Raw genomic sequence first — 12,908 nt, 5'->3', positions numbered from 1 at the left:
AAAAATTCGCTTCATGACGAGACAAGTATAATATTAATACCATTCACCCAAAATGAAAACTTCGCTGTCAGCGCGCGTTGTACGGATTGTCTGTTCTATTATCTCTTCCTCTCCCCTTGTTGGTTCCTAGTTACATTTAGTCAAGTTTTGACGAAATGTTTTAACATAGAGGGGGAATCGAGACGAGGGTCGTGGTGTATGTGTGTGTGTGTGTCTGTGCGTGTGTGTGTGTGTGTGTATAGAGCGATTCAGACCAAACCACTGGACCGATCTTTATGAAATTTAACATGAGAGTTTCTGGGAATGATATCCCCGGCCTTTGTTTTTCTTTTTTTCGATAAATACGTTTGATGACGTCATATCCGGCTTTTTGTAAAAGTTGAGGCGGCACTGTCACACCCTCATTTTTCAATCAAATTGATTGAAATTTTTGTAAAGCAATCTTCGACGGTGGCTTAAAAATTAATTAATGACTTTGGCCATTAAAAATCTGAAAATTGTAATAATTTTTTTATATAAAACGATCCAAATTTACGTTCATCTTGTTCTACATCATTTCTTGATTCCAAAAACATATAAATATGTTATATTTGGATTAAAAACAAGCTGTGAAAATTAAAGATATAAAAATGTTGATCAAAATAAAATGTCCGAACTCGATTTAAAAACACTTTCATCTTAGTCCTTGTCGGTTCCTGATCCCAAAAGCATATATATATATATATGATATGTTTGGATTAAAAACACGCTCAGAAAGTTAAAACGAAGAGAGGTACAGAAAAGCGTGCTATGCAGCACAGCAAAACCACTACCGCGCTGAACAGGCTCGTCAGTTTCACTCCGTTATGCACAAGCGGCGGACTACGGTCATTGTGAAAAAATGCAGTGCGTTCAGTTTCATTCTGTGAGTTCCACAGCTTGACTAAATGTAGTAATTTCGCCTTACGCGACTTGTTACACTTATCTACTCACGTTTTGGGCGTGTAAAAGTGGTTAGTTCTGATCTTATTTTGACAAAATGGTTTTCTGTGGGAGTGCGTTCTGTAACATGAGTGAAGTGCGTGTCGTAACAAGCCTTTCATGCAGTTGTTGTGCGCTCTGTAACCTACTCATGTGTGGGTATCAGACTACAAAACGTCATAAAACCTGAATTGTGTAAGACACAAGAAAACGACCGAACCACATAATCCTTGATATATTGTAGCTTACTAATAACATTACAGTATATGCAAACTGCATACGTGGGCCGCGGGGCAAAGGTCAAACGTCCCAATATTCCACAAAAAGTAAGTACCTGAGAGAGTTGATGAAGCTGAAGCAACGGTTAAAATCACATTTAAGCAAATGTAGTATCGTGGATTCAAAGAAAAATACACACTGAACATTCTTCATCTACCAAAAGTTAAGAGCAAGAAGTTTGGCGTCTCTCTGAGCAACAAATATACAGCCACCCACCTCAGTTTTTTTCCCACGAGCTAGTGCGACCGGTAACTTTTGTGTTGTGCTCCCAAAACACGATGTAACTATTTATACGGCGTGTATAACCAGTCTGAGAGGGAGATAGCAACCAGATGACAAGTGTGACGGATCTGAGAAGCCGCCGAATTATTATAACTCTAGACCCGCATAGTTGAAATTCGACGGGATTTCGCGAAGTTATTGCAAGGTTATGGTTGTCCGTATAGTTGGACCATAGAGGTCACAGGACGAAAGGAACTGAGTAGACCGAGGTCGCCAGTGGAAGGAATTAGTATCCTGATACATTTCCTAGTGAACGGCCATAGACGCTGTGTAAGTCTGTGTATTAACAGAGTTAAAATATGTCTATAAGATCTTACCTATATAAGACATAATGAGTGTTTAGTAGTCAGAGCAGACGGTGATTTCAGTCTGCCGGAATATGAACTGTAACTGTTTTTCTGACCACACACGAGCCGTGATTCGATACCAGTAAAGTAGATATCGTGTGCCTGTGAGTTCACGGACTATTTGTGTATTTCTCTATGTAAGTGAAGGGTAGAAGGTTTTGGTAGTGAAATTGTGCACGGGATTGTAATCTCGATTTGTTTTTGCATCCAAACCTGTGAGTACCTACTTTTTGAATACCTAACATTTATGTTCATGATTGTGTGTATTTGTGTGTATGTTTATCGTAACTGTATAATACAGTGAAATAATACAGTGGAGGGAACCTACATTTGGATTTGTGTTTGTTCCTGTATGATAGCGTACTAGCGCATTTGCATTCATTCACAGTGAATGACAACAGGGGTACGACAGGTAGGTAATTGGCGCTCAGAGTAAACCAGTCTGCACAACACTGGTGGGCGAAAAGGTATTCCATGATGACAAGAACACTGAGACACCGAGAAAAGAATTCTACACAACACCGGCTGTCATAAAAGGTAGGCCATGATGGCAGTTACAATCCTACCCGGACCCTTGTATCGTCCCGCTCTGCTGCTCATTGAGGACACGGTGTACCCGCCGTGGGCAATAACAGGAGCCGGAGCTATGTACCGGTCTTATTCAGTACACCATATTATTGTGTTTTTCCACGTTGCAAGCTTTACCTAAAGCTGTCACTGCATAATTATATTACCCCTTTCCAGGGGCCAATGGGTTGTAAACAAATAATCCACTGTCATCTCTCTCTCTCTCTCTCTCTCTCTCTCTCTCTCTCTCTCTCTCTCTCTCTCTCTCTCTCTCTCTCTCTCTCTCTCTCTCTCTCTCTCTCTCTCTCTCTCTCTCTCTCTCTCTCTCTCTCTCTGAAAGTTGGCTCTCTGTGAGTGTTTGAAAATTTGCACCCCGAACTGTCGTAAGTTTGATACCCTATGTCAAGACACAGGTAAAAGAATGTTTCCATCGTGGATCCATTGCTGTAAGTCGACATCACCAGCGAGCAGACAGCAGCAACAGTTTCTTGAGTTGTAACCGTTGGTGGTCTTCCACACCGTTTGTGACCTTAAACGGTTTACCTTCCAAGCCTGAATTCCGCTGACCGCCTTATTGCTGTGGTCTATGGACGCAAAATCCGAATGCAATTTCCCCTTTTTTTGGAACATTTAGAAAAATCAAGTCGGAATTAAATAAATGCAACTTTTTTTATCAACAAAAAGTTTCATTTATTTAATTCCGACTTGATTTTTCTAAATGTTCCAAGAAAAGGGGAAATTGCATTCGGTGGCTTAAAATTACCGCAAAAAATATTATTGCACCCATTTTCGTACCCCAACTTAGACATTCATTCCCGTGTCATTTCATCCAAACTTTGTATGCCTTCCCGTGTCATTTTATCCAAACTTTGTATGCCATTTGGCTAGCTACCTTGCACACTTTTTGGATCAACGATATTTGTTTTAAGTACGAATCACGTGACCGCCTACCGAAATCGACCAGACAAAAACGTCAGGTGTCAATTAAAAAATCGTCACAAATTCAGAATAGGCGCAGCTTGGCAACTTTTACATACAAGAAGAAAGAAAAATCATTTATTTAACCACAACCGGTTGTTTTGTTTTGCTGTCTGGCGTATCTCTTATGTTATTTCTACAGATGCAGGTGTGGAACCCATGAGCAGCAGAAAACGAGAGGATTTTGCGTCCATTTTGAGGGGTACCATGACAAAAAGCGCTTTATTTCAGCTGTGCCTTAATGTATTGATTCGAAACTTTCAGGAGCTGAAGTCTACATACGAGACTTATTATTGGGGAAATTTGGAATCAAAAGTAAGACCAAGATGACAAGTAATGGGTGCCTCAATAGCACAATTGAAATCTTATACGTTGTTGGCTTTATTGCAACAAATATTAGGATAAGAACATGAGCTTTTGAAGATTTCACTTGTGTATATCTTCTGTTACATGGCATTCGTGTCAGGACTCTGAAATATAGATGTAAAAAGTAAATTTTAATTTTGTCCGTGTTTTAGAGTTCTTACTTCACTTCGATGTTATGTCTCTGACCAAGAAAAGACATGGAGAAACCACATTACTTTAAAATCGTGATGCTTTAAAGGGGGATTTGAGCTAAAAATAGCTTCCCCTCATTTGCTAATAACATTGATGCTTGGTTATTTTATGCCGAGGAAAGGGGGTACTGCGCCGTTTGTAAACCGGTTTACGTAATGTGCCCGACCGTGTTGATGTTCATTCTGTTGACAAGGATTCACACAGGTGCCGTGTATAACATGTGCTTTCTGTTTCGTAATTTCGCTTTTTCAGTAAAGCTCTTGCAACGCTGATTAGGTTTTCTTGGGGAAGACGAACATATCGACGATTTAAACATTATTATTTTTGTACCTACATTAGCACGTGTCAAACCAGGCCTGGTTGGGTGATTTAACCTTGCAGGAGATGGATAGTACAACTCAGATTTTCTCCTGACAGACACAGCACATCTCAAATTAAGTTCTGCAGTGACAGTCAAGTGCTGTGTTTACTTTGAGTGTGTGGAATTAGTTATAAATAGTACACGCAGGAGAGGCCACCGGTAACCACAGGTGAGCAGAAGAGCTGACTGCATTAGGTGTGATCAATTAAAATGAAACTGAAAGTGAAAGAGATGTAAAACTGAAAGTGAAAGAGAACGTTTTCAGCTACGAGTAAACACAAAAATCGTGTTCCCACTCTGGATAACGGGAAAACGCGGTGGGTATCAGAGAATAAAATAATTTCTGTATAAATGTATGTATATTTTGAGGAAACCAAATCTGAACAACAAAGTGACTGTTGTAAGATGACTGTGGTAAGAATTTTCATACGCGAAAATTCGTATCGTCTTGTGTCGTTCTTGTATTGGTGCATATGAGTACAGTAATACTTTGTTTTTACATTTGGTCAAGTTTTGACTAAATGTTTTAACATAGAGGGGGAATCAGACGAGGGTCGTGGTGTTTGTGTGTGTGTGTGTGTGTGTGTGTGTGTGTGTGTGTGTGTGTGTGTGTGTGTGTGTGTGTGTGTGTGTGGAGCGATTCAGACTAAACTACTGGACCGATCTTTATGAAATTTTACATAAAAGTTCCTATGTTTGATATCCCCAGACTTTTTTTTTTCATTTTTTAGATATTAAAATGTCTTTGATGACGTCATATCCGGCTTTTTGTAAAAGTTGAGGCGGCACTGTCACACCCTCATTTTTCAATCAAATTGATTGACATTTTTGTAAAGCAATCTTCGACGAAGGCCGGACTTTGGTATTGCATTTCAGCTTGGTGGCTTAAAAATTAATTAATGACTTTGGTCATTACAAATCTGAAAATTGTAATTAAAATTATTTTTTTATAAAACGTTCTAAAATTACGTTCATGTTATTCTTCATCATGTTCTGAATCCAAAAACATATAAATATGTTATATTCGGATTAAAAACAAGCTCTGAAAATGAAAAATATAAAAATTATGATTAAAATAAAATGTCCGAAATCGATTTAAAAACATCTTTCGTCTTATTCCTTATCGGTTCCTGATTCCAAAAACGTACAAATATGATATGTTTGGATTAAAAACACGCTCAGAAAGTTAAAACGAAGAGAGGTACAGAAAAGCGTGCTATGCAGCACAGCGCAACCACTACCGCGCCAAACAGGCTCGTCAATTTCACTGCCTTTTGCATGAGCGGCGGACTACGGTCATTGTGAAACAAATGCAGTGCGTTCAGTTTCATTCTGTGAGTTCCACAGCTTGACTAAATGTAGTAATTTCGCCTTACGCGACTTGTTTTGTTTCTAGTTTTCCGTTGATGTTATGTTTTGGTCTTCTTGAACTTCATTAGTAGCCTTTTTCAAAATTAAAAAACTCAAACTTCTTTTTGTTGCATTCGAATTAACTAATACAAAGCTGTTTCAACAGCTGTGTTGTCAAATCGAATGCACTTGGAGTTTTTCTTTCAAAGTCAGAGAGTGTGTCGCGGTGTGGCTGCGCGAAACTGATGCGCGTAAGGATTTCGTCTGCTATTAAAACCTGAGATCAACGCATCGACGCAAAAACTGTCATTATGTAAGTTTGGAACAACAAATCAAGGTCAGAACAGCTATATAATCGCTATTGTGTTTTCAGCGTAGCAATAGGGTCCGATATTTTGGTGTACTCAACACTTCCGGGTTCACATGATTGGCAAGAGGACTATAATATTGAACACGCAAACGACTCAATTGACAATGTATTAAAACAAAATTTAAAAAGTGGTGTTCTTTTAAAGTCGGTCAAACGGGGCCCCGATAGCTCGGGTGTTGAATAAACCACGAGAACCGGTGTAACAGGCCATTTTGACACATAGTCAGTTTTGACCGGCTAGCTGATTTTGACCGGGAGGTCATTCTGGGCTAGCCAATTTTGACCCCCCCCCCCTAGTCAGTTTTGACCCTCCCTAGTCAGTTTTGACCCCCCCTTCAAACTTCAAAAATAAGTACGTTAGGACCTTTTAAAGCGAAATATATGTATATGTGCACAATATTTGTTGGAAAAATGATATAAAAACAAATATAAAAAAAAAAATAATTTAAAAAAATAAAAAAATGTTTTTGACACTTCCTTTGAAACTTCAAGAATAAGTACACTAGGACCTTTTAAAACGAAATGTACGCATACATGAATGCATCTATGCATCTCCACAAGTTTGGGGGGGGGGTCAATCTGGGCTAGCCCAGAATGACCTCCCGGTCAAAATCAGTTAGCCCAGAATGACCCCCCGGTCAAAACTGACTAGGCCAGTCAGTTTTGACCCCCCCTTCAAGCTTCAAGAATAAGTACTTTAAGACCTTTTAAAACGAATTAAATGTAAATGTGGACAATAGTTGTTGGAAAATGATATTGGAAAAAAAAAACGAAAAAAAACTTTAACTTTATTTTCTAAAAAAAAAAGAAAAAGTTTCGACGCTTCCCTTCAAACTTCAAGAATAAGTACATTAGGACTTCAGGGCCCGTATGCATGAACTAGAAGTAAGAAACACTGCAAGTAGAGGCCTCTTTCTGAAGTGGGAACTCCCGAAGTTAACTTCCTGACTGTTCACTATGCATGAACTGACTTCAACGCCAGAAGTAGTGACATCGAGAGTATTAGGTCAAGGTCGCGGAAATTGAGGGAATCCCTAGTAATACGCATGCGCACGTTTCTGTAAACATGGAAAGGCAAGGCACGTGTGCCCAAAATGAAAGTAGCTACGGAGGGACGTTCTGCATCATTTACTGACAGTGAAATTGCTGTGCTGTTGACAGAAGTTTTTAACGAAAGAAATATTATTCTGTCACTATGCTTATTCTGAGCAAATGTCAGAGCAGCCTTACTATAAAACATAAAGACACTGTCTGGGCATATATATAGCAGACCAAGTGCGTGTGAAATGGCGCGACCTAAAAAAAAAAACACGAACACGTACAGGACTTATCGGCGACGGCGACAGGGGGTGGGCCACCATCTCTCTCTCTCTCTCTCTCTCTCTCTCTCTCTCTCTCTCTCTCTCTCTCTCTCTCTCTCTCTCTCTCTCTCTCTCTCTCTCTCTCTCTCTCTCTCTCTCTCTCTCTCTCTCTCTCTCTCTCTCTCTCTCTCTCTCTCAGTCTCTCTCTCTCTTTCAGTCTCTCTCTCAGTCTCAGTCTCTCTCTCTTTCAGTCTCTCTCTCTCTCAGTCTCTCTTTCTCTCACTCTCTCTCAGTCTCTGTCTCTCTCTGTCTCAGTCTCTCTCTGTCTCAGTCTCTCTCTCTCAGTCTCTCTCTCCCTCTCTCTCTCTCTCTCTCAGTCTCTCTCTCTCTCTTTCAGTCTCTCTCTCAGTCTCAGTCTCTCTCTCTTTCAGTCTCTCTCTCCCTCTCTCTCTCTCTCTCTCTCTCTCTCTCTTACATACACCGTGGTACACACACACACACACACACACACACACACACACACACACACACACACCGTACACACTCACACACACACACACACACACACACACACAACTACACACAAGCACACACAATTCATAACACACACAAACACACACACACAAACACACACACACACACACACACACACACACACACACACACACACACACACACACACACACACACTCAGTGACACACGCATACACAGGCGCGTACATGATTTGATTTTTTTTCTCAAAGCATAGGAAGGTTTCTTTGGCAAATAACAAAAAGTAACACAGAGGCAAAAACCGGTCGTTGCAGCCTGAATGCAACTGCAGGGGCCTAAAAGGAGAAATATTAATTAAAATGAATAATAGAAAAAAAGTTGTTTAAGGCGGCATTTGAACCCAGAGCGACAGAACGAAAGTCCGACACCCTAACCACTGCACTATGTTACACACACACACCGTACACACACACACCCGTGTATTAAATGGTATGATGAAAACATGTGTTATGAGTTATTCAGTCGTGATAGTTTGAAAGCTCGCCACCTTCGCTGCATGACTTGAGCACGTTTATTTCGGTCAGTAACTAATGGAACTGTCGGTTTTGAGCCATTCTGTTTCAAGCATTTCACCTAAATTAAACAAGAATGTCACAGTTCGTGTCTATGGTGCAAGGTAGGCGACCGTCTCATTGTAGCCAAGTTACGACAGTTGCTCGATTGACGCATTTCACGTCTTCGATATTCTGTCTGAGCTCATTTCCCAATGAGCTGCCTTAAAAACAGGAATGTCCTGCAATTGTAGTATGCGTTGGAGGTTTCTTTTGGATGGGTAAGGACCCTTAAAGGTGGTCGTCTACATTTTTGCTTTTTTTCAATAATCTTATGGTTAGATTTCGCTGAAAAGTTATGTCAGATGATGAATGAACCATGGGGAAAAAAGTTATAGAAAAAAAATATATGTAAAAAAAGATTTTATTTTTGGGTAGCGTGACTCACGCTTCCAATATTTTGTTTTCTGTTTGTTGAGAACATGTGCTTTGCCTAAAAATACTGACCAATCAAATTCATGTCACTATGCTTATAGCCACGCCCAAACAAGTGCAGCAACAGTTTGACACTGGAGCGCTGTCCACGCTTTTTTTTAAACGCACGAAATGCACGGGATTTGAGAGGAGTTTTGCGCTTGGCATTTTCCAAATAAGGATATCCTACTATGAGTACTACGCTGGAATACTACAATGAATTTTCAAACGGCTACACTGGCTTCGTCTTTCCTGATCGAAAGGGGGTGTATTGTTGATATTTGTAGATAATAGACTGCATTTTAATGGTCAAATGGCGATTTCGGTATGAAAATGTAGACAAGGACCTTCAAGAAGCGATATCGTCGTATAATGATGTCAAGTGAGAGACCCTGCAAATTAACATTGAAAGTGGGAACTTCGGAAGCAAAGTTGCCAGCTTCTCGGTATGCAAGAGGTAAATTGAAAGCCGAAGTAGTGGCTTCGAGAGTTCTGAGGTCAAGGTCGAGGAAATTGGGGGAATCCCATTTAGTACACATGCGTTTGTAAACGGTAGGCTTGGTGACCAGAGGAAACAAATCTCATCGCGAGTTCGTAAATGGGTTAACGTTGATCGCGCTGTAACTTTTACTATAGTTGTTGCTTCTGACTGGTTGAACGAACGGGTCGGTTCAAAGCTGTGATGATTGTCTTGAAATTGAATTACTGTCTATAATAATGATTTTGTTGACCAGAATGTTGGGGAGAATAAAACAATTTTTGTTTATGTGGTAGCGAAGTCGGTTATGTTAAACCTCTTCTTTTTTTAATGATTGTGTATCGGTAAAACTGTTTTGGACAAAATAGGTTGGTTAGAGCGAACGTTTGGGTTAGGCCTACTGGTAAATTTGAAAAGGCAGAAATCAATCAGTGTTTGGGAATCAAGATATAAGGTGTAGTAAAAAGAAGATAAGTTCAGTGACTTTCATATTAATTGGGAAAATGTGTGTCCGAATTTTTACAAAAGATAAATTGTTGTACTTGAGTATTTATAAATTATGTCTGTCCTCGTTAATTGTGAACAGGATGTTTGTTTATATAAAGTTGAAAGTCAAGATTGGATTTGTCTAGCCTACGCGCGTGTGTGTATGTGTGCTAGACATAGACAAAGAACACTGTATTATGTCAATTACGAGAAACTCGGGTGTGGTGAATCATAATAAACAACATAAAACGTAAGAACATAAATAAAATATCGAGGCACAAATACTCAGCTCATGATAGTGTGTGGTAGGGGGGATGGGGACACACACACACACACACACACACACACCCCTCCCCCTACACAAACATGTGCGCGCGTACACGCAAACAAACGAATGAATAAACAGACGCACAACTACACACGCACGCACGCACGCACACACAGATTGTTGTTGAATTAAAAAGTAATTTAATGGAAATATAACCTGAAATGTAAAAGAAAAAAGGTGTAACAGTTGATTGAAAATGAAATAAAACACCAGTTAATACACACACACAAAAGGAGACATGATGACCGAAGGAACAATAAGAAAGTGAATGAGCCAAGTAAACATTTATATCAATAACTGAGAGAGAGAGAAAGAAATGAAGAAATAGCATGGAAAAAGTGTGTGTGTGTGAGTGTATAGGCCGGATGTATGGAAAGCCGTTTGGCTCATAACCATTACACGTGTAAAACATGATTAGTACACGTGTAATAAATAATTAATACACGTGTAATTAATGATTAATACACGTGTAATAAAAATGTCATACACGTGTACGAAATGATTAAATACACGCGTAATAAACATTTCTTACACGTGCATGAAATATTTATTACACGTGTATTTAATCATTTCTTACACGTGTATGAAATATTTATTACACGTGTATTTAATCATTATGCTATTCCATAGCATAAGAAAAAAGATAAATTACACGTGCAATAAGAAATAAATACACGTGTATTAATCATTTATTACACGTGTATTTATGATTTATTACACGTGTAATGGTTATGAGCCAAACAGCTTTCCATGGAAAGCCGTTTGGCTCATAACCATTACACGTGTAAAACATGATTAGTACACGTGTAATAAACAATTAATACGCGTGTAATTAATGATTCATACACGTGTAATAAAAATGTCATACACGTGTACGAAATGATTAAATACACGCGTAATAAACATTTCTTACACGTGCATGAAATATTTATTACACGTGTATTTAATCATTATGCTATTCCATAGCATAAAAAAAGATAAATTACACGTGCAATAAGAAATAAATACACGTGTATTAATCATTTATTACACGTGTAGTTATGATTTATTACACGTGTAATGGTTATGAGCCAAACGGCTTTCCATACGGATGCGATTAAGTACGCGTGTTGGTTTATGTGTGAGCATGGATGCGAGTATAGCTATGAGCGTGCAGGTATGAGAGTGTCAGTAATCAAAAGAAGAAACTGTAATCGCCATACAAATGTCAGTCTGCGAGTGAACGACTATTTTCCATTAACGGTGCAGTACACTTTAGACAGAGAGTGAGAGGTGAGAGGAGGGAAATAGAGAGAGGGGGCGGGGCATGGAGGGAGAGAGAGAGAGAGGGTGAGCAAGAGGAGACTGAGGGAGAGAGAGAGGGGGAGATATGGATGGGGTGGGGGGGGGAGAGAGAGAGGGGGAGGGAAGGAATAAAGAGGGAGGGCGCGAAGAGGAAGAGTGAGAGAGACAGAGGGGGGAGAGAGAGAAAGTGTGGGGGAGAGAGAGAGAGAGAGAGAGAGAGAGAGAGAGAGAGAGAGAGAGAGAGAAAGAAGGAAAAACAAGTCGCGTAAGGCGAAAATACAATATTTAGTCAAGTAGCTGCCATTTTTCAGCAAGACCGTATACTCGTAGCATCGTCAGTCCACCGCTCATGGCAAAGGCAGTGAAATTGACAAGAAGAGCGGGGTAGTAGTTGCGCTAAGAAGGATAGCACGCTTTTCTGTACCTCTCTTTGTTTTAACTTTCTGAGCGTGTTTTTAATCCAAACATATCATATCTATATGTTTTTGGAATCAGGAACCGACAAGGAATAAGATGAAAGTGTTTTTAAATTGATTTGGACAATTTAATTTTGATAATAATTTTTATATATTTAATTTTCAGAGCTTGTTTTTAATCCGAATATAACATATTTATATGTTTTTGGAATCAGCAAATGATGGAGAATAAGATAAACGTAAATTTGGATCGTTTTATAAATTTTTATTTTTTTTTACAATTTTCAGATTTTTAATGACCAAAGTCATTAATTAATTTTTAAGCCACCAAGCTGAAATGCAATACCGAACCCCGGGCTTCGTCGAAGATTACTTGACCAAAATTTCAACCAATTTGGTTGAAAAATGAGGGCGTGACAGTGCCGCCTCAACTTTCACGAAAAGCCGGATATGACGTCATCAAAGACATTTATCAAAAAAATGAAAAAAACGTATGGGGATTTCATACCCAGGAACTCTCATGTCAAATTTCATAAAGATCGGTCCAGTAGTTTAGTCTGAATCGCTCTACACACACACACACACACAGACACACAGACACACACACACACACACACACGCACATACACCACGACCCTCGTTTCGATTCCCCCTCGATGTTAAAATATTTAGTCAAAACTTGACTAAATATAATGAATGTCCAGTAAAAAAACCAATGTCCATTTTGCGTGTAACTGAAAAAACATATTGTATAACAAATTCCAAACAAGCACGCAGACGGAAGAGAAAGAAAGTTATCAAGAAAGAGAGAGAGTGCGAGTGAAAGGGTTATAAGTTTACAGTAGGCGACATCACAATAAAAATAAAAACCTTTCCGAATAGTACCCGCTGGTGGGACCAAAATAAAGTCTGATCTCCTTAAAAAAAAGAAAAAGAAAAAAAGAAAGAAAAAAAAAGAAAAAAAAAAGCTGGTTTGTGTGTGTCTGTCTGTGGCCGGGTATGATGACAAAACGGCTTCACTGACTGAGACGGGAATTGTAAGGTA

The 12,908-nt window shown here is 39.3% G+C and overlaps 1 protein-coding gene across 3 annotated transcripts in view; it reads left to right on the top strand.

Moving 5' to 3' along the window:
- The first annotated feature begins 721 nt into the window (after positions 1–721).
- The window catches only part of LOC138961663 (uncharacterized), a 28,900-nt gene continuing 16,713 nt past the window's right edge, over positions 722–12,908 (top strand). Inside the window, exon 1 of one of the 3 annotated variants that reach the window (XM_070333337.1) lies at positions 722–1,791. The gene's annotated coding sequence lies outside the window, so the exon portion shown is untranslated. Of the gene's footprint in view, positions 2,084–4,028; positions 4,650–12,908 lie in introns of those variants that run through there. The other 2 variants (XM_070333335.1, XM_070333336.1) reach the window with 2 other exon arrangements.

This window comes from Littorina saxatilis, linkage group LG3 (assembly GCF_037325665.1).
Source record: "Littorina saxatilis isolate snail1 linkage group LG3, US_GU_Lsax_2.0, whole genome shotgun sequence".
Taxonomy (NCBI): domain Eukaryota; kingdom Metazoa; phylum Mollusca; class Gastropoda; order Littorinimorpha; family Littorinidae; genus Littorina; species Littorina saxatilis.
The sequence above is the reverse complement of the archived record's forward strand: the minus strand, read 5'-3'. Positions and strand labels throughout refer to the sequence as shown.